The sequence below is a fragment of the Meleagris gallopavo genome, chromosome 1, assembly GCF_905368555.1.
Source record: "Meleagris gallopavo chromosome 1, MGAL_WU_HG_1.1, whole genome shotgun sequence".
Classification (NCBI taxonomy): domain Eukaryota; kingdom Metazoa; phylum Chordata; class Aves; order Galliformes; family Phasianidae; genus Meleagris; species Meleagris gallopavo.
This window is the reverse complement of record NC_139404.1, coordinates 69067706-69090267: the sequence shown is the minus strand read 5'-3', so window position 1 is coordinate 69090267 and position 22562 is coordinate 69067706. Positions and strand designations below refer to the sequence as shown.

Below are 22562 nucleotides of genomic sequence, written 5' to 3'. Positions count from 1 at the left end.
TTTGGTTCTTCAGCATGTTGCACGTGGCATAGTCATTTGTAGCAGCTCCACCACACTGCTAAATCTAACTAGCAACAATATACAGACTTCATTCTCAACTCCTTAAACCTGGGTACAAAACAATCCAGCCTTAGTTTTCTAGCATCGCATACACACTTTGTAAGTAACTTCTACGTTTTAAGAAGTTGTACTTCTTACTAATATTAATCTTCTGTGCTTTTGAGAGAACTAAATAATCACAGAATCGTAGAATGGCCTGGGTTGAAAAGGACCAAAATGATCATCCAGTTTCAACCCCCCTGCTATATACAGGGTCACCAATCACCAGATGGGGCATCCACAACGTCCTTGGGCAACCTGTTCCAGTGTGTCACCACCCTCTGTGTGAAAAACTTCCTCCTAATATCTAACCAAAACCTCCTCTGTCTCAGTTTAAAAGTATCCCCCCTTGTCCTATCACTATCCACCCATTCTTAATCCTTAATCACCTTATATTCTTGCCTTCTGTCTGTTCTAGGGTGTGCTTCCACTTTCTCTTTTACCACTTGTTTTAGTCCAAGCCAGAGGCATTAGTTTAAATAACTGTGTACGAAGCCAGGAGTTTTACACTGCAATATGTTAAGGAGTGCACACTCAAGCAGCACTCAGTTTGCAGAATGGGAGAAATTATCTAAGCTTGTAGGCTACAGAGCCAGGAAGTGGCATTCTGCGTACATGGAGGGCAAGGTAGAGAAACCAGGCTTTTGAGCAACACCCATACATTTGAAAGATAACAAATGAACATACTTCATGTGAGATATTTCACATAAATGCTTAAAAAAGATAAGAACACCATACACTGCTTATGAACATCCTACGCCAACTCCTGCAGACAAAGACAAGCGTTGTCCAAATACATGAAAAATTGTGTTAAGAAAAGCAACCTGTATTAGGACAGAATTTTCTTGGTTTGGCTAGCTTTGTATTAGGAGCACGTGCCAAAACTGCCAGAGCAGTCAGGACACAGAGGTCCTTCAAAGCCATGAACAGCTCAGCTCTGCTGAAAGTGGATATCATCACAACACCTCTCTAAAATAATAGGTGTTGCCATGAATTTTGGCTTTATTTCCACCCTGCTTAAAATTGAAAAAAAAAAGCTTCTTTATCTCCTTTCTAATTTAAAGTATAAGAGAATTCCTGCTGAGATTGGATAGAAAGTGCAATAAAAGTTATTTGGTTCGCAGATTAGATGCTTATGGGTATGAAAATACTGTTGTGCATGGAAATTCTGCTTTGAAACTTCAGTGCCAGCAAATAAGAACATCTTCCACATTGCCTATAACCTGTGGTAATTTGATTAGCTGGAATAACAAACCAAAACCATATCACAATTTTTTAGGATTGGGGGGGAGGGAGTACTTCAGGGCAAAGATCCTCAGCCATTTTTATTCCAAATGACCGCGCTTTGATGATCAAAGCTCAGCCATTCCTTAAATGTATGAAGCATAATTTCTTTTTAAACTGTGAATTATATTTATCTTGCTCTCATCCAATATCCTGTACGTTTCAAGCTATTTATAGGTTCAGAGGAAATGGAAAATGAGAACGTATGAAGAAAATAAATAAATAAATAAATAGATCAGCCCACGATGCTGTAACATGGAAGTTGTAGGACATTTTAACTAAGTGTATTCATTGCACCAGTGGAGCAATTAGTGTGTTATTTGGACAAACGGAGCTGATCAGGAATTCATACAGCTTTTTGATACCAAGCATTGATACCATGCCTTAAAGCAGGCACTTCCCAGAGGTGAGTTTTAGAATCAGTTTTGTTTACTAAGGCACAGCATCACTTACAGACCCCCAAGCCTTGCTACAGGGAAAGCAGCAACAAAAATCCTTGAGGGCAATCACTGTGGATGACACTTTTGCAGACACAGCCATCTTAGCTGCTTTAGGGCCTGAGATCTCCCAGTCAGCATGGAAGGAAACACGAGCCCAGAGGAGTGTGGATCCCAGAGCACACTCACAGGTGCACTACAAACATGGCCTAATGTAACTGCCCTCCTTATCTACATGGCTAGCTTAGTCGTGAATGTGAGTGAAACTCATTCTTTTCCAACAACAGGAACTTGTCTGGCCAAGGAAATGCCAGCTCCTACTCAGGACTGACAACAGGGGCTGCAGTAAATCCCTATTTCAGTTGAGCTGACACAGTTGCCCAGTGATGCCCCTGCATAGCCAGCTGCAGTCAGAGGAATCAGTCACGGACCAATTTGTGGTATTATGTGCACGTCATTCAACTCAGCTATGAGTGACTGTCAAATAACCCCCAACATTTCAGTAACTGCAGTATGCAAGGTGCAAGCCAAGAACCAACGTGCTCGATGGAAACAGTGATTATAACTAAACTACAGCCAGCCTGGCATGATCGAGGTCTGCTGCCTGAAAATCCACAGCAGAGCATTATGGGCCTTCTCCTGTTGAAAGATGTTCTGACCGCACTGACCAGGAGGAACATTGGTGGCTGGAAATGCAAAGGCTGGATCACTGCTTCAGTTCTGTAAGCTCAGGTAAATCAAGCAGACGCGTGGAAAGAAGGGCATAGAATGAAGCAAGAAGGCATTGATATGAAAATGCAGTTCATACTCTCCACTTTACCCATGTGTGGGTTCTTTTTGGTGGTGGATAAGTAGCATTTCAGTCTATGAAGCAACTGGCATTTGTGCTCTCGACATTCCCCTCCCTGGCTATTTAATAAACCAGCATACAGCTGGTCCCAAGCATCAAAACCGCATGGTTCAACATATGTTATAGTTGCTACCCAGGCACCCTCATTTACTGTTTTTTTCAGATTAATGCAGGATTTGTAGGTAAAAATGATGTATGTATTTCTTCTTGCCAGAGATAAAAGATATCTGTAATTCCTCTGCACATTATTTCAAGATTAATTTTTTGAAGGGAAAAAAATGTCACTTTAATTAAGGTAGAATTCAAGCCATAAATTCAAATTATAACAGAAGGATGAATTATGATGAATTCTGGCTACAGAAATCAACAGGAAAACCCTTGTTGACTTTCCCTGGGGCAGTGCCGTACCCCAGACAAATAACGATTGTTTTTAATACTGACTTCTTGTAGCTGAAATCTTTTTGCTGACCATCTGTTTCTGTTCCATGTATCTCTCTGAGTTTTCTGCTGCAGTAGTGACAATCTGCTTGTGCATCTCCGAGGACATAAACTCAGGAAGACAGAAACCCAAAAGGAATAACTTCTCCTCAAAACCTTTGGTGTTATCCTTATAAGAAGTTGGAGGAAAACTCGTAGAAACCTCTGCACCAAAATGTGTAAATTTTATTCTGTGGAGACAAAGAAAAAGATAAAATGTGTACGAAGAACAAGAACAAAATTTAAGGGGCTATTAATAGAATTAACTTAGTCCAAAAACATCAAAAGATATCCTCTCTTTCCTTAGATTACAACTTTTTCCATCCTGAAAACTCCTGCTTTAAACCTCTTTCATTCTTTGTTTGCCGTCCTTTAAATCTTAAGCACAAAGACTAGCTGACAGCACAGACCAAAGTGGTGCTTTCATGGGGTTCTGCCTGTTACAAACGGAACCAATTCCAGTGGAAAAGAGCCAGACTGCTGAAATTGAGCTGTGCAGTAAATCCCCTGATTTGTTACCCAATAATGAAAATGTTTCATCAACATTACTTAAGCAAAAACATTTCATAAGCAAAGTTGCAAATGCAGCTGCACCACTGCCAATGTTCTCACAGTGCCAGCAAGCTGTGAGTTGCATCGCAGAGGTAAAACAGCATCACATTTGTGAAGAGGTGACTGCCACATGACAAAACAGTCCAAAAAAAACCAACCCAACAGCTGTGCTCCTCAAGATCATAAATGTCTTTGCAGACTGCCATTTCTAAACCCTTCTGTACTGATCTGGTTTTGCTTTTGATGACCACTATAACAAAATACTTAATGTCTGCAGAAAAAGGCTGGAAAATCCTATTCACGTAAATCATTTCTATCTATGTTCATATTTGATGTATTATTGCTTAGGTTTTACCAGTAGCCCATTTATAGAGCTCCCATCAGAAAGTCTGTGTCCCACCATGATTCTAATACAAAAAATCAGCTTCAGCTAGCTCAGAGTGGAGTTCTTCTGGGGAACACCACATTTAACTAAACATTGTGTGCTCCCTTAAGCTTTCTTGGGTGAAACAGAAAGACCTTTCCCGTGCTTCCATTAAAGCACTCAAAGTCATGAATTTTTGACACAGCCTTTGAATGGTTTTACTAGGAAATGATGCAGTTGAGTGTAAGCAAGAAAATATTTGTGGAGGATTTCACTGGAGCACCTGCTGGGTCTCCTTTGCTGGCTCAGTCACCTTTGGCAATCTCATCAATAGGGACCATCACCTCATTTACCCCTTAATCTGAAAACTGAGCAAATTGAGGCAAGGTCCAGCATTCCCCTAAAAGAAGAGAGGCACTCCAGAGAGGCTTCAGCTGCATCTGCTTTTTAGTAAAGCATTGGTTTTTCACCTCCATTCTCATTCCTAAACACTGCAGTGAGGTAGAAAAGCAAAAGAAAGACATTTTCATTTCCCTCAGCTATTCATAAGCCATTCTGCCCACAGCCCACCTTGCCCTGACACCCCTGCAAGCCCCCCACGCTCACCCTCCAGCTGCAGAGGTGCCAGAGCACATTTACAGCAGCTGCTCCTAAAGCACATGTGAAAAACATTCGCAGCAAAAAGCAGCTTCCTATGAGAACAACAGCAGGCCTCTATGGAGGGATTAAGAGACTGATGGATCCCAGACAACTGAGAGTCATGAGCAGCTAAGAGGAACAAATCACTGCCTTCTCATCCAACTCATGGCTTCTGGCAATGAGCAAGCTTTGGAAGAAGCAAAAGGAGAGGCAGAGAGAGGCATCTGACAGCAGAACAGAGCCAAAAGCCATTTTCAATACAGTAATAATATTGAATCTGCATGGAAAAAAGAAATGACAAGGTCATGACTTGCGATCGCCCTTGACAACTTTATTTCTCTCTTTTCACAAACCCGTAGACTCTGCTGAGCATCTCTAAGGCCCAGAGACATTAACATGAACTTCTCCAGTCATATCACTGGGATTCTGGCTCATAACTTTTCTGAACTGGGCAAAAAAACATGTGAAATCTCACAGATCCTCATTTTCAGGATCACTGTTGGAAAAACAGAGTCCTGTCTTTGCATGGATAGTACCCCATGGTCATGCATACTCTCTCTATGTGCATTAAAAACGTTTTCTTTCTGGAAAGAGAAGTTTAAGAAATTACAACACTACCGCCCTTTCCCTTCCTCTACCAAATCAGAGATTGCAAATGGGACATGTCATGTGGGTCTCTTTCTGTGCAAAACCCTACGGTTGCAGGTTTGCTGCCAAGAAAGGTGAGGCTCCGGTGAAGCTGCCAGATGCAATCGGGAGATGCTTTCTACCAGCCTTGCTGATTTTGAAGAAGGGTAGCAAATAGCTAATGGCACTGATTTAAATTTCCTCTGATGTTTCTACTGTATGATCAGTAGACTTCTACCAATGCACAACAAGCAGCTGCTTAGTCAAAAGCTTCTTGAGTAAAATCCGTACAAGGAGAGCAGGGCTCTGCAGCTGCACCTATTGTTGCTCTCACAGTGCACACCTGAGACCCCAAAAAGCCTTGGAGAATAGATGGAGAAAATGATGTAAGTTTTTGACTAGTGAGGACAATATGCCTGGATAGCAGGGAGTAAGATAGCATCAGGAGGAAATAGACTGGATCTCAGACGGCTTTATCCTTCCTCCTGAAACTAGCCAGAGGCTGGATGTGCTGCAGCTGTGTCAGGACAGGGTGCAGTATAGATGGAAGGATTTTATGGGAAATAAAATGACATCAAAAAGAAAAGAGAAACAGAAGTACAATTACAGGACCATCATAAAATTTACCTAGATTCAAAGCAGTCATAATTTTGTGCCATCAATAATTTAAAGCCCTACAGTGCAAATATTAGGGAGCTATAATGTTCCCCCAATATCCCTTCTTCAGACAGTTAGGGAAGAGGCACACAGACCCCTAAAAAATGTAACATTTTTCAGTAATGATTACAGTGAGGAGATGATACTTTTGGGGATTAACAACTGCCTGAGAGGTGCGCAGGCTCAGGAAGGGACACTTGCCAGTGACTGATCTGTGGAAAAGCTCTATGATCATTAGCAACACCATGTGAGGAAAACCAGAAGTAGCGTTGTGCTGGATTTTAATTTTTCTGCATTGGGTACACAAGGTATTTTTTATTGCCACCAACAGACACTGGGTCAGGAGCCAGGTTTTTTTGAGACCTCCCTGAAGAATGTGTGGCTCCAGAGGGGAGAGGTGGACTCTTCTCTTCTGAGATGTCAAGGAAGGTACCCAAAGCCATTCTCAAAACCACAAACACATCCTGAGTATTTTTGTTTAGTTCCTAGTATTCATCACCTTGAAGGCCACATGTGCCTGTTCTCAAGGTCTCCACAGCAGTAAATGCAAAATACAGCTTCAAAAAGAAAAGGAGTGCTTCTTCCACATGCCTGGGACAGAAGTCATCTCACTACAGCTACAGCTGACAGTTCCCCTGTACTTTTAGATAACCTCTTAATGCTCCAAAACTGATTATGATGTACTCAGAGGTACGGGATTTGATCCAGATAAAGCACCTGTACTGGAAGTACATCTGGCTCCCAAATTCTGGCCAAATTCTGGGGGCAGAGAAGAAAGAAATGAGGGGAAGAAGAGGATATTGAAGGATTCAGAGCAACTAGAAGCTGTGCTTTTGAGTTCAGTGCAATCTGAGCAGGTTATTTACCAACCTCAGTCTCCAGGGCCTGAGGTTCTCTGCACAGCCCCCATGGCCAGTTTGTACCCTTCCTCTCCTGCATTTTGCTCCTCACTTTTTATTCCCTTTCCTGCAGGCGGGGGAGGAGGGAGAGCTGCTTGGACCTCCACATGTTCAAAGAGCAAATGAGATTCACTTTATAATTATTTCCTGATTCTCTGCGTGAGCAATCTGTCCTCACCCAGACAGATGGCAACTGCTGCTGCACAGCTGCTCCAGCACGGGCAGGGCTGGCGGGTGAACAGCAGGCTGGTGGGATGCTCCTTTGGCTTAACAACCTCACAAAATCCAGGAAGGAAATCCAGACTGTCAGCCAAAGAGAGCACAGTCTGTAAGTCATTCCCACAGGATGACTTACATCAGAGACTAATTTAAAGCATACTTGTTCATTAAGACATAGACCATACCAGCCAACAGTGGGAACGCATCAGACAATCAAAGGAAGCTATAGCATTCCCACCAGTGCTACTTGGGAATGATCCCCTCACCAGACCTCCTACTTTCTATTAAGTGGGAATGCATATACATATGTATGTACATGTATACACATACTTTTTGAGTGTGTATTTTTGTGTACTTAAATAAAGCCTAATACAGTGTAGTCCTGTTCATAAGTTGCTTAGGCACTTAGTACCTTACAAAGTAACTGCAAGAGCAGCTGCAGCACTAAGTCTCCCTTCTGTCACTCCATATACAAGGTACAGCATCACTTTGTCAGCCACCACAGCACTGCTTTGTCTCAGCCTGCCTCTGTTATGGGCATATCAATCTAACAGCCTCTTGAGTGCTAAGCTGGTGTCAGCTAGACCAAAAAAAAAAAAAAAATCACACCAAAACAAGTGTATTAGAAAAATACGAAAGAAAGAAAACATAGTCCTTGATTCACCAATTAAAAAAAAAAAAAAACAACAAAAAACCAAAAACAAAAAACAAGAAGTTTTCCCCATTCTCCTCCATTCCATAAAAGCAATGAGTTGTCCCAGACAACCAGCTGGCTCCTAACATGGCTCAAGTTTTATACAACTTCAAAAGAGAAAGATACCATCACCCAGAGTAACAAAAACAAACAAACAAAAAAACCTCTTTAATTTGCCATTATGTGTTCCTGAGAGATTTGACCCTTGATTGTAATGTCACATTCCTACCAAAGTTTCCATGACAGTTAAGATTTTTACACATGAATGGATGGATGAATTTGTTTCCAGCAAAGGAAGACATATCACCTACCTAGCAGCACAGAGCTCTGTGAACTTTCGGACTGTGTACCAAAATATGTGGTAAAAATCCATAACGAATGAAGCTCCCACACATTAGCTTCTCACCAAGCAGAGAGGAAAAGAGCTGCTAGAAACCCAACACTGAGCATTTAGAAAATGAACATTCTGCCAACGAATACATTCATCAGGCTCACAGCATCACTCCAGTTCTGCTCCAACACAATTGTTATGCTGGTATGAAATGCATGTACTGAAATCTATCCAAGCTCCTGCTCAGACACTATGATATGCTGCAAGTGGGTCCCCTGGCAGATGCAGGTGGCAGGTTTAAAGCAGGCACCAGCTGCAGCAATCCTGATGCCCAGGGCAGGAGAAGAGCAGCCATGGCAGCACCATCCTCTACAGCAAAGCAGGCATACGCGAGAATAATTCAAGGCAAAGGAACAGCAGCAACTGTGTGGGGAACAGAGGAGCTCTGTATTTAAACTGTCTATAGCAGGCTTGGATACGTATGACCACACAGTGTACCTCCTTTGAGTAATTCAGCAGAGGCTTCCTTGTACCACCCAAGAGTTGCAACGGGAATGCAAAGCTACAAACCTTCATGTACCACTGAGTGCTTACAGCTTCCCACAACTCCTCTGTAACCAGGTAACAACCCTGTGCAAGCAGCAGGAGTCACATTCAGAACAAATGTTTCTTCAGCAAAAGGTGGCCCTGTTGGGGATCCATATTAGTTGGTTACTTTCATGCTCACATGAAAACAAGGGAAGCACTGGAGATCCAGTATCACAAGTCATCGAACAGCAACACAATTCAGATCTCAGATCCAACAGCACAGCTCAATCATAGATCTTACAGCACATTAAACCAAACTATGGGAAATCTTATGAAAAGCCAGCATTACAATAGCAAAATTAGGTGATAAGCAAAGAGAAGGAAGAATCTGGATATGAAGGCTCACTGTGAAGCTTGTCAAAACTCTGTTGGTGGACAATGTTGGCTGGTCAGTGCTTTAATGGTGAATTTACCTGGAGCCATCTGCGTAGTGCTGACAAGAGAGGGAATTTCTGCTAGGGTTTCAGCATTCACATTTGAGCATCATTTGTATAACAAAGACAGAAAAGTGAATCAGAATGGAGATCCTGAACAGTGATGGCCAACACTGGCAGCAGTTATCTTCAGCAAGCAAGGAATACGTATGTTAACGGAAAGGAACTGCAACCTGAAGCTGCTCCAGCTGCTGTCCCTAACCTCTACCAGTGCTATCACTTAATCTCTGCTGAATTAGCAGTGAAAGCACTGCTCTACCCTTTCAGAGAACAATGCTGGAAAGCTGCCAGGGGTTAACATGCAAAGAAATCCCACCAAAGAACACAAACCCCATACTTGAAAATTATTCAGGAGATTGGTGCAAGCTGAGGCATTGCCTCTCACATTTGGTTTAGGGAAATTTCTCTGAACATCACAGGCATTTGCACCTCAGTAAAAATTAACTACTAGTTGGACATTTTTTTCCTCCAAATTTTATCAAGCAGGCTCCTGAGCATTTACAAAACAGCAAAAAAAAAAAAAAAAAAAAAAGTCGTATTTAAGCATTTTTAATTATTACTGTTTTGCATTCAACTGTGGGGGTCTCAGCCATAGACCAAAAATCTCCCTAAGTTAGGTGATGCGGGAAGGCAGCACAAAAAGATTATTTTAGCAGAGGCAAAAACAGAAGCATATGTTCTCCTAGGATATGTTCTAGGCACAACCCTTCATGGGTAATTAGAGTAGCAGAAGAGTTTCCACATAATCTCCCAGCAGCAAGCTAGACAACATGGAATTAAAAAGAAAAAAATCTTCCTTGTATCCTTCATTTTCAAACAAAAAGTGAGAAAAAAGGCTTTTGTCAGGCACCAGGAAAGACCAGTGGACCACAGTTGTTTCGCTTTGAGCCAGCCATTGGCTCTAAAGATAACAGCAGCACTCCTGCACCTGTCCTGTGACAGGATAGCACTGCCCCACTGCTCATGTGCACGTGTGGCACATTTGCCCCTATTTAAAGGCAACTTTGAAATGAAAGGCAACTTAGAAATGACTGCCCTGACTCTAATTTAATTCTGATGACTAGGAAGTTGAAAGGTTATCATTAATACTATATTGCAGCTATAAATTCTATTTTCTACTTCTGCATGTTTGCCACATAAATATACACCAGAAATGTCTTAGTTTTGCTGGAATACACTTGGGTGATGGTTGGTGGCTCTCATCTGTTAATTAAAGGGCAGGGGAAGAAACTTACTCTCTCTAAAATATAATTTCTGTGGTTATAATGATGCTCAAAGAAGACATACACAAACAAAAATAGCCCTCAAAGGTGAAAAATAAAATAAATAGAAAGGAACGCTCTGTCCCCCTCAGCTCCCACAGATCCATTCTTTTCAGCAATCTGCAGGCAGAGCTTCAAGAGCTGGAAGAATCTGCTGCCTTCCCCAAGCAGTGAGATTGGGCTGGAAGTCTCTGGGTTTTGAAATTCGAAAGCCCCACTCATCTTAACTGATTTACTGTGGTCACGGAACCCAAGTTTCTATTTTTAAAAAAAATCAAGCATATAAAGAAGGGCACAACCCTCATGCATTAGTTCCTCATTTTTACTGAATCCGACTTCCACACCGTGAAAAAATCTCCTAAAAATGCCAAGGCCAGATGTTCAAGGAGATTGAACAAATTGCCCAGTACAATGCAGATGTATTGGCGTCCCCTCCCCTCCCCAAAAAAAACCACAGCCAAATGGCTGTATGACGGAAGCCACTGCCTCACTGGAGGGAGAGCTGGAAGGCAATTTTCCATCTATGCCATCCTGGTACCACAGTCTTGCTGGGAGGATACAGAAGGCTGCAGCTGCACCAAGCAGTGTGATGCCAAACCCGCATCTTCCACTTGGATGCCAGGGCTGCACAGCATTTCAATGAGGTGTACCAAGGTGCAGCAGGGCCCATATATCTCTGTCCTCCCTCAAGTTGCTTCATGCAACTTGCAGTAAATATTTCCCTTATGTATCCTCAAGCTTGCTATATGTGCTCTTCCACTCTGTAGAAAATAAAAGACCCCTTGATAGCCAGCATCCTTAATACAAATGGTCTCATCTCCTACACTGCTGCACATCTCCACTCAGTAAAAGAGAGACATATCCCCTGATAGTCACAGGTTTACTGTAGTAATTTACAGCTCTTAAACAGATGAAACTGAAAAGTAATTGGAGAAGGTGGGGAAGAGGACAGGATAGGAATTAGGACAGCACAAGAGTTGACTGTCAGTGCTGCAGGCATTAGCTACAGCACCAGACAGCAGTGTTTGCATACAAATGCCCCAAGGAAAGTGCTGCCCGTGGAAACAATTTACACCAGGAAAGCAGTGCAGAAAAGAATCAATACCTTTAGCTACTCTAAACCCATGGATGTTATTCACCTTCCCAGCACTTGCTCTGACAAACTTTCTCAAATGTTTCCCAGACTTCATCCCAGCCGCTAGCACAACAGCATAAATAAGCCCTGGCTCATCACATCCTGCTCAGTGCTACAGAGCAGCACCAAGACACATCTGCATCTGCCAGCCCCAGAGCACAACAAAACATTTGGGTTCCTTTACTGCAGCAAGCAAAGAAGTTGTAAATTCACAACTAAACAGACTGCTGCCTGGAGAGGACCTGCATCAGGCCATAGGTGTTTTGTTTTCCTTTCAACGTTGAGAAGATAGGGGTTTTGCTGCAGAATCAGCAAAACAAGTTGTTTTTAAAATCTAAGCAAACTGATTTTCTCTTAACTAACTTCAAATGTGCCCTGTGACTCTGGCCACCCTGACCACTGGCACCATCCAGACTTTATTTGAGCCCAATGCAGTATTCCTCAGAGGTCACAACTGTCTTCAAATTCCATTAAATCCACTGTTATTTCCTGTTCTTTAATCTATCAGCTTAATAAATCTGCTCCATTATTGCCTCATTTGCAGAAGCAGGCAAGAGACTGCACAGCACAGCAGATGCAGAGAACTTTATTACGTTTTTAAGGACGAGGGAAGGAATCTAAGCAAATGCTTTGGTTTGTATCTGAGATCTCAAAACACATCCCAGAGCTGCAGGAGCCAACCAAAGTAGTGGCAAAAATTTCCTGAGGCCTTTAGGTCCCTCCAGAAGCAATTCTCATCACTGTGGCCACCCTAAACCAGACCTGTGTGGCACACCACACCTCCAGCCTTTATATGAGATAATACAGTAGAAGAGCTGGGTTGCACCCAAAGATCAAACCACAGGTAATCTAGCCCCATGGTATGTAAATACAGCTCAGTAGCAGACATGGATAAAAGCCACTCCAAGCTCTCCTGGGCTCTGCCAGATGTACCTAGCCAGTCTCTGGAAAGCTCAGATTGAATGACTAGGAATCCCAATAGATATATATGTCATCTGTTTCATTGCCTGCATTTCCCGAAACAGTACAAAGCAAAAAGCACTGAAGGGTACTTCCCTTTACATATGTCTAAGTTGTGTCCATCTTTCCTGGCACCTGTTGGCAATGGGATTGAGAGGACAGAAGATGCTAGCCAGAGATGTCTGCTGGACATGTTCCTCCACTGATAGGAAGAATGGCAAGCACCATACACTATTTTCACTAGTTGCACCAACACAGCACGGGCAACCTCTGGATATCTAGTATATCTTTGCAGGATTTACATTCTGCATACATGACTACATAAGTGCACTGCAGAAAAAGTGCAGAGGGGTGGCCTGTTTTAAGAGCAGCATCAACATTCATGCTCAGTCTGTCACAGACTGTGCACCCACGGGTGTCCCTCTGTGTGACTGTGCAGGTGAGGGCCCATATGGAAAATCAAAGGGAAAACAAAAACTGCTTTGGGAAGAGCCTGGGTTCAGCTAACTGCCCTCTGACATCCCCACACTCTGCTTCAAACTCAAATGCCAAGAAAATCATGCTCCCAGCTCAAGTCTTCAGAGGGTACTAAGTATTATGCGTAAAGCACGTTGCATTCTACAGTGCTATCATTCCTGATTTCAGTAGGCTTTCATCGTTCTTTTTGCCATTACAGAAGTTAGGGCCAGTAAGGAATCTCACAGTTTGACCATTTGTGCAGGAAACAGAATGTTCTTTTTCACAGGATTACGTGAAAATGGAGCATCTTTATTTTCAGCAGTGATTCTCTTCTCCTGTTGTTTAATACTGAATAGAGAAGCTGTCAAAACCAGCAAACAAACAAGAAAGACAATGGGAGGGGCAAGCCTTCCCTAAAGCATTCGCTCTGCCCAAGCATTCCTCAGCCCCTTTATGTGAATGAGAGGAAATGCAAGGCAAAGAGAGAATGTGAGAAAAAGCATCATGTTTCTGCCTAAGCACACAGATGAAATGAAGGCTTTATAAAGCCCAACTCCTTACAGCATTCAATATCCATAGGACACAAAGCTTGTTTTTGCAACAGTGGTGGATATTTACTCTCTAGGATACCTAAATGCTGCTCAAGTGTCAGCTGAGAATTTGCCTCGTGTTTGTTTACTGCCTAACACACGGGTGGTCCTAGCTCCTGAACCCAAGGGTTTAAAGACTCAATAAAAAAATGCCAATAAACAATAGATACAAAAGCAGATAAATGGGGAACTGGAGCCATTTGTTAAATAAGCATGACTAAGACTTCCAGAATTAGTATGTAAAGGACTCCTCATAAGCCAAAAAATAATTATGAGGGACAGGATTAAAATGTGAGTGATCAAAAAGCCTTCAAAGGACTTCAGAAGGGACCCCAGTGCGTTCAGGGGGAGAATAATAGCTCTGCAATTCAGTTGCATCTCTCATTAAACACTGTTAAAAACTCTATGAAAAGAAAATTGAATCAAATTTAAAACAGCTAGTAGATATTCTTTTGGATAGTATTATGCCAGCAAGAAGAATAAAAAACAGCAGTGCCAGTGTTACCATGTGTTACCAATGTTAAAAACTTGATCCCAAAAACATCAAAAGAAGGAATTTACTATGCATTATTATGTTAGTATAAACCTTCCATCTCTTTCCTTACTGGGACCATTCTTCACATGACATTTTCTGGAAAACGTTGAGAAACCCATGATGACTGTAACAAAGTGAGTATACAGTGCTGTAGACAGGGAAAAAATATCTTACAGCCCTCTTTAATACTTTCTGTCCTGTCTGTGTAACCGCAGACAATTCTGGTAGTCATGCAAACACACCCTTAAGCCTGAGTGGCCTCAGGAAATTGCTTAATAGTGATGAATGAACAAAAGCAATGCAGAATAAAATGAAAAAAAAACAAAAACAAAAAAAAACTGTCTGATGCTGGAATTGCACATTACAGAATTAAATTTGAAGCATGCTGTAATTCCAAATTTGATCCACACAAGTAAATCTCACACACTTGAGCCAACCCCTGGCTTCGTATCTGAACTTTCCAATTGTTCCACTTACACAAAACTGTCTTGGACATTTTACGAAAACAGACTCACTTTCAAAATTTCCAATACTTCCTATCTTCAAGGGTGCCAGAATTACCACAAGAATGTCTTTTTCCTGGCATTTTGAATAGGCCTCACTGATAGGATACACCAGAGGAAAACTTACACCAGGAACACTGCTTTATTTAAGATTAGAGTTTTTGTTATACCAAGCCAACTCGGACATCTCCTTAGTCTGATAACCCACTGCCAGTGGCTTTTGCTGAGTAAAACCAAACCAAAAAGTCCTAATGGTCTTTGACAAATGTTCAATTCTGATAACACCCCATTTCTGCACAAGCACAATCCCTTGCTGCCAACCAGTGGAGTAATCAAGAGAGAATCAAGGCTCTCTGTACATAATCAGTAATGCCCATATTTTAATAGCAAATTAACACTATAAAACCAAATCACATGTATAAGTTAACGCAGACAATAATGCAGGCAGCAGTGGATGTTTCTCTTAGAATTGTGTGTGAAATTAATTTATTCACTGGAACCAACAAAAATTGCCACATTCAACTAGTTTGATGGTATTTTTTTAAATCAAAGTATAAAGAGGCAATTAAAGGAAGAGAAATCAGCTTTTAATCTTTCTGGAGAGATCCCTGAAGAAATATTTTATGGCAAAAAAAAATTGAAACAGTAGTAAAAACAGCAGTACTGGCTTATAGAGGGGTTAGATAAGCACATCCACGCTAGATTAATGCACTTTCTGGATGAATGTTCAACTTTTCTAAGCCTTCCGACTTCCTTTGAAACCAAGACAAAAAATAAATTAAAAAAAAAAAAAATCATAGTTTAATTTCTTCTTACTTTCCACTTCAAATGGGTAATGCAAGAAGCGAAGAACTGATTCCAAGTCATCCAATGAGCAAATTCAGGGACTCAAGTTACACTTAATTAAAGGTGGGTCATCTGTAAGCCAGTTTTGTAAATGCTTTTTTGTTGTTTCTGTTTGTTTGTTTGTTTCACCCTGCCTGCACTCCAATAAACCATTCATGCTGAAGACAGTCAATGATCTCCAATTTTTAAATCAGCCACTATGAATCAGAACAGAAACTATCTTGCAGCAACATATCACCTTGGAGCATTTGTGTCTCCACTTGGCTCTTGCAGTAAAAGCACATCTAATTCATACAAACCCTAGACTATTCCAGAATGGACAAGAAATGCAGTGGAGAAAAGACTACATGTTAAAGACACCAAACCACCTGAGAAAGATATGTTATTATTCTAGTTGGCCATTCAGTTGTCTCTGTTCATGAACAGATCAACTGCGTATCTGAACAGAGGGACGAAATAATGGCTTCTATACAGTAGTACCACAAAATTAATTAGGTTTATGTTCAAAACCATAATCCTTTCATATTCTTGGAATCATCTTCTAAACAATACCTTAAACCCAAATAAACTGATTAAATCCAAGCAAGCAAAAATAAGATCTTGGACTGAAAAATCCCAGGCATTCATCCAAAGCAGCCATCCCTCCCCTGACTCCAGTGTGTTTCGGATCACAGCCCTCAGCCCTTCTGATCTGTTTGTGCGCTGCCCAAGATTCTAGAATAGCCCCTTTGAAGTTGCTTTTCACAGTTCAGCAAGCACACAATGTTGTGTCTATTACAGGACTCAGCAAAGAGGTAACTATCTTCCAATAATATCCTCTTTTAAAGCAGGAAAATGCCCAGAGTCTTTTACTTTACAGATTTTCCTCAAGAAAATATAACACGGATCCAAGAACACAAAATAGCAGAATCAGTGTAAACAAAGCACTATTTCTAGTGTGACCTGCTGTGCTCACCACCAGAAACTGCCCCCCATCTCTTTCCCCCTCCTATCTTTCCTTGCGGTGTGATCAGAAAAGCATATCATATGCTACAACATTTGTTTTACAGAGTAATGGCATGCATTTCAGCTGCCATCAAGACACGCATTCCTATATTCCCTGAACTGCAGGCTCCTATGAGCTAAAGACGGCAGAGGATCTATCAGTACACCCAGCCCCCCTCTCTCCCCACAGCGCCTAGCCCAGGCTGGCGGGGTGGTCTGTCCCTCTCAGCAGGCCGCAGTGGTGATCTAGGAGTGGGCTCTAAGCAGAAGAGTAGGCCTGTTAGCTGCACACTCATTTCTGACATCTCCATCCCAATCCCCAGGCAAGGCTCAGCCTGGGAGATCATACCACTGAGCTGTCAGCCCTGCAGAACATCTTCCTGGGCTCTCTACAAGTTCTAGAAATCCCCAAACCAACAGCACTACCAGGATTTTTCATGGAAGACTATTTAGAATCATAGAATCACCAAGGTTGGAAAAGAACTCCAGGATCATCCAGTCCAACAGTCTACTTGCCACCCACAATGCCCCACTAAACCACATTCCTTAGTACAAAATCTAACCGCTCCTTGAACACCTTCTGGGACACTGACTCCACTATTCTGGAAAATAAATTTTTCCTAACATTCAATCCAAATCTCTGCTGACACAACTTGAGGCCATTTCCTCTAATCCTATCACAAGTTATGCAGGAGAAGAGGCCGACCCCCACCTCATCACATCCTCCTTTCAGGTAGTTACAGAGAGCAATAAGGTCTCCCCTGAATGTCCCCTTCCCCAGATTGAACAATCCCAGTTCCCTTGGCTGCTCTTCCAGACCACCAGTTTTGTTGCCCTTCTCTGGACACACCCCAAGGCATCTATGTCTTTCTTGTAGTGAGGGGCCAAAACGGACACAGTACTGGAGGTGTGGCCTCACCAGTGCTCAGTACAGAGGGACAATCACTTCTCAGCTCCTGCTGGCAACACTAGTTCTGATACAAGCCAGGATGCCGTTGGCCTTCTTGGCCACCTGGAAACCTTGCAAAGGCTAAATGATGCTCTATGAGGTATCTGCACCTGAAATCAACACTAAGCATTTCCTCTTAATTCAGCCAATTTAGTTTCCTGGGCAGTTTTTTCCCTTCCCTCCCAAGCTTTCAAAACACAGGAGTCTTTCTGCTTAACACAGGGAGCTCACTGCACCCAGAGCACCCACACTACTCTTTTATGCACAACTAGGATACCACAGACAAATGCACCACCTTACATTGCTGCTTTACTGCCACAGCCCTCCATCTGTTTTAGCCCCGTGACTTTTGGTATGCCTTCACACACCCACACTAGCCTTGCTCATTTTATTGCCCTTTTCTACTCCTCAGATCTTTCTTCGCTGCTGGTCTGTCAATGCTGAGGGAGGGTTCACTTCCAGCAGCTGCAGGCACTGAAGTTTTACACATTTACAGGTAAAATGCACCAAGCTCTTCTGATGTCTTTCATGTTCCTTTCCTGATTGTCATCATACTGGCATTTATGTTATGCTGATAATGAGCATAAATGCATTTTATTCTCATCCACACCAGGTTTCCAAAAAGATCTGCAACTCGCTCAAGCAACATGAAGAGTATATACATGATGATACACAATATCTTTCAGTCCAATGCTGAGCCCCAAACTGCTCTTAAGGCAGACGGAATTTCAGCCCAACCAACACAAAGGCATATACTGTGGCTAGCTGACAGGCAGGAAGGGGTTTGGGTTTTACAGTTCCTGCGAGTCTTCCAGCAGTCACAGGGTAATGTGACAGAATGTAAACATCTTTGAAGTGAAAATAGTTTGGAATAAAATGGATGTTTCATTTTTTCCCCAAACCTGTCTTTGTTTCAGATCAATAATCATTACAAGTAGCAATCTGAAACTCAAACGTCTGAGCATGGGAATGCCCAGGATCGTTATGTAGCATCTTCTGATTTAGCTGTCAGGTTTTGTTTAGCATTCTGCACCCATCCTCCAGTTTAGCTTGCCTGAAAATTTTAAATGCAAATTTATTTGCAAGGTGGCATAAAAGAATATCAGAATTTTACCTTACACCACAGCTTCTAACTCAGCTCCCTCTTCCTCACTCCCATATACACACATTTCACAGCCACTAAAATAAATATTTGAATAGAAAAATCTTTACCTATTATATTTTTCCCTACTAAAAGATTTCATTGGCCTTTCTGCTGAAACAGACCTAAATCACAGTTTAAGCAACACTTTAATATCACCAACAGCTTGAAACATACAATTTTTGAACAGGCAACCGATGTCTATAATAGTAATACTTAATTCAAATAATCCATAAGCCTCATAGTATTTTCCATCTTCTTAGGGCTAGATATACGTGAGCTAATTAATCACTTTAATCACTATTTTCTCCACACCTCAAATTCACCATTCTTGTTCCAAGAAACATGGGGAAAGCAAATGGTACCAGGAGGACATACTTCTGGACAAGCATTGGTCATTTTCCTCTGTTCTTTTTGTTCAGTGTAAGTGAGTCCTGGACCATAGACGTAGGCAGCAAATTACCAGGTCTCATAATTCAACAGTTCCTTCAGACACTGTGATCATAGCTACAGGAAAAGCAAACTGTCCATTGACCTGACTATGAAGACATTTTTCTAGCAGCAGTGCTAAAGAACTTTAAACACCATTAGATGTTCAGAAACAGATCTAACCATTCTCTTGGTGTGAGGATGCTCCTTCCCATCTACAGAACCAATCTAGGCACAAGTTGAACACAGCTCAGCCATTCTACACTGTGTTATACAAGATCAGAATATGCTTCAGAAATTATAATAACACTATTTACAGCAAAAAAAAAAAAGCCTTCATCTTCCCCTTGGAGAACAATTTTTCCTTTGCTTTTGTGGTTTATTATCAAACATACATGCAAGAATGATGCTTTAAAGGACAACAAAGAAGTAGGCCTGCATGTCAGCTGGCACAAATTATCAGAGCATTCAATGCTGAGCCAATATAACTTGTTTCAGCTAATATCCACTATAATATTGAACTCTACTGATGAAACAGGAAAAGCTATTTTTAGTCATTATCTATTGTTTTTCATAAGAGATTAATTGCCACTTAGAGTTCTCTTACGGATGTTGCATTTTATCATATGTGTTTATGGAGTTGTTCATTAATCCTGGAGGTTTTTATATTAATTAAAAAAAAAAAAAAGATAACTTTGCTGGCTTTCTTTATTGTGACTACATCTAACAACTATAATTCTACCTGCCATAAAAACTGAAAGACACTGCTTCTATAACAGAACTCTGTGAAGAAGAGGGGTGACTGTAACTGAAGGATAAGATTTTTTTTTAACTGCTCAGGGCTTGATTTTCTCAAGTGCTGAAGACTCAGAACTTGACCTGCACTACTGGTTGACACAAATGCATTTCCGTCAAGGTCTTCCGAAGAGCTCTAAATACAACTGTTTGAGAACTAAAGAGAAAGAATCAGGAATCTGGCAGTTTATTCCAGAGCATAGGAGTGCTAAAAATCCAGCCTTATCTTGGGCAATGAGTTCTTTCAGAAATTCCTCTTACACTGGGTGTCTATTTACTGCATACTCTCTGGGAACATGTCTTAATTCCATATTCCTTCCACAGTCTTCCCCTAGTCAGATTATTAATAAGAAAAATGAAGCATTAAGTCACCCCATCAATAGTGTGTGTTACGAGTACGAAATCTCTGTTATTACGTGTTTCTAGTAACACATTAATAGACTAACATGGAATAAAACAACTGGAGTTAAATTCATTTGACTCCTAGAACTAAGTTTTAGATGAGTTATTCTTTGGCTAAGGGAGAAGTTATGACCAAGGGACAGTTTTGCAAGGTAGCACCACAGTCAGAAATCCACCTATGCCCTAGATGCCAAGACTGCCTTTTTTCACAGCTGGCCTATGTGGTACTACTTCTATTATGCAAACTATAAGAAGGCTGCCTCATCATCACCTACTATTCTTCTTTCTGTACAGCCAATAGGTGTGTGAGACAGTGAAACAGAAAAGAAAATCATTTACTTTAAATGAAGCATCAATGTTTTGTTTTAAATGTATATTTTGATAATTAATCGATGTGCTGATAAATGCAAAAAACTGATTATTTCCTCCGATTTAAAGCGCACTCAAAAGCACACTGGCTGGGAATTAGAAGCAATAGAAAAGCTAAATCATCTCCTTGATCCTTTTCCTCAGGCTGCCTACTCTTGTTGCCTCTCCAATATTAAACGCTGGATTGCATCCAACTTAATGTATTCTTGTAGAGAAAGGAGGCACCGGACCTTTATCAACCATCAGCAATAAACTGCCAAAATTATCAGCACCTGCACACGCGCACATACACACATACTGAAACTGAAACACACGAGCCCGTCTTCTGCAGAAGCTATCAGAGATTATTACACGCTTCAGGATGGAAACATGCAAAATCATTCTGTAAAAAATCTTACTCATGCATACAGATCTTACTTGCGTGAATAAGGCTCTCAGCAGCCAGCCCACAGGAATCACATTTAGAGCCAGCTCGTTACCTGAGACAGCTATTTCAGACTGCAAGAGAAAGGAGATGAGCGTCTGCACAAACACTAACCCAACAGCCCCGCGGCGTGCAAGAACTGCGAGCCCGAGGTCTGGAACTAACAGAAGCACCACGCTAGGGGGAAACGTGGCTCTGCTTCCAAAGGAACGAACAAAGCCCTGAGCTGACCCACCTCGCTGAGAGCCCCAACATCGAGGGGACACCCCGCTCCCCCCGCTGGGATAGGGGCCGTCCCCCGGGCAGGGACAGGAACAGGGACAGATCCAGACTCAGACTCAGACTCAGACCCGGACCCGCCGCTCTCACCGTGTTCCGCTGCGGGCAGTGGCCGCGCTCCGTGGCCGCTCAGTGCGGGCCGGGCCGCACCGCGCCGCACAATGCGCGGCCGCGAGGGCGGAGCGGGGCGGGGAGAATCGCGGAGGCGAGGCAGCCGCCTCACCGCTGGGAGGGGGGATTAGAAAAAGCCCTAAACCCCCTGCAACCCAAATCCGCCACGCCCCGGCCGCGACCGCGGCCCCGCCCTGCCGTCCCCGATGCCGCAGCGCCCGCGAGGCCCTGCTGTCATTTATCGGCCGTCCCTTCCCTTCCCTTCCCGCCCCGCAGCCCCGTCCGGTGCCGAGGATGCCCGGGTGCGATGCCCTATGGAACCGGGGTGCAGGCGGGACTGAGCTCCTCCTCTAGCCGCAGAACCGGACTGCGGGGCAGCTGCCGCCCGCGGAGGGAGACCCATTCTGCCCCAGGCAGCTGCAGGCAGGGCTGAAATGGCTAAAAGAGCGAACGCTGAGCCCCTGCAGGGGAGGTGCGGGCTGAGCCGCGCCCCATAGACTCGCGTGTGCAGAAGCTCCGGGCGAAGCTGTGCGGGAGGATGCACCCAGCGCAGAGAGAGCAAAACGCTGCCTGGCTGGAGTTTGCCCTGCGAATCCGGGTCACAACCTGCGGTTTTGCTTGGGCTGCCGTTAGTAGTTTTGATCTGAGTTAACGGGATTCGACGTACACTCTTGAGGGGGTTTAAACCAAAGCAGGTGTTACACAAATAGATCCCAGCAATGATTTCAGCCGCCTCAGATGCCAGCTCGCTTCGGGGAGCTGGTGGAACAACGCTCTGCTTCACACTGCCTGTGACTGAACTGCGTGGGGAATGACTGTGCCATGCAACAGACCCAAAGGGTGGTCGGGTGGCCGTGCTTATAGCCCGTGTCACAGCCCCATCAGCTTCACACTGCCTGCTCTTCCTCCTCTCGAGAGGGGCTGCTTACATGTTCCGCTGCCCAACTTCTGGACGTCAGTGACTTGATGCAGTGAACTGAATGGACAACTGAGGCCATAGCGAAGTTGTGCAAGAATCATGTAGCGTGCAGAATGTATTCATGCGTGGAAGGAAGCCATGGTTTCTCATTAGCTTAACCAACCACAGAAATCTGGGTAACACTGCCCTTCTGAACCTGGGGGAAGGAATGAAGGTTACAACATGTCCATGAGGATCACGAAGCAATTTTCTCCCCAGATATGATGTTTTTTCTTCAATACCACAGATATATATATATATATATATATTCATATAGAAG

At 42.8% G+C, this 22562-nt stretch overlaps 1 protein-coding gene across 7 annotated transcripts in view; it reads right to left on the bottom strand.

Moving 5' to 3' along the window:
• Nucleotides 1-21421, bottom strand: part of PRR5 (proline rich 5) — an 84813-nt gene extending 63392 nt beyond the window's left edge. For 2 of the 7 annotated variants that reach the window (XM_085232767.1, XM_085232794.1), the window contains exons 1-2: nt 21170-21273; nt 20928-21008 (exon numbers count right to left, since the gene is read on the bottom strand). The gene's annotated coding sequence lies outside the window, so the exon portion shown is untranslated. Of the gene's footprint in view, nt 1-3111; nt 3339-20927; nt 21009-21169 lie in introns of all 7 variants that reach the window. The other 5 variants (XM_085232773.1, XM_085232778.1, XM_085232788.1 and 2 more) reach the window with 5 other exon arrangements.
• Between the last annotated feature and the right edge of the window lie 1141 nt (nt 21422-22562).